The following is a 239-nucleotide window of genomic DNA, read 5'->3' on the forward strand; positions in this document are numbered from 1 at the left end:
GCGGAAACGATCTGGACTCAGGCCAGCCCCGTCATTCAAGATCTGCAGAACTTCCTGGTGCATTTTCGCGAGGTGTTTGGAAGGACAGACGGAGATGCCGCTGTGGGAGAGCATCTCTATCACTTACAACAGGGGTCCATGTCAATTGCCGAATACTCGCTGAAGTAGGACTCTTGCTGCGGCGAGTGGATGGAATGAGAGAGCGCTACTGACCACCTACAGACAGGGGCTGGAACCCC

Source organism: Sinocyclocheilus grahami, unplaced genomic scaffold (assembly GCF_001515645.1).
Source record: "Sinocyclocheilus grahami isolate Dianchi unplaced genomic scaffold, SAMN03320097.WGS_v1.1 scaffold785.1, whole genome shotgun sequence".
Classification (NCBI taxonomy): domain Eukaryota; kingdom Metazoa; phylum Chordata; class Actinopteri; order Cypriniformes; family Cyprinidae; genus Sinocyclocheilus; species Sinocyclocheilus grahami.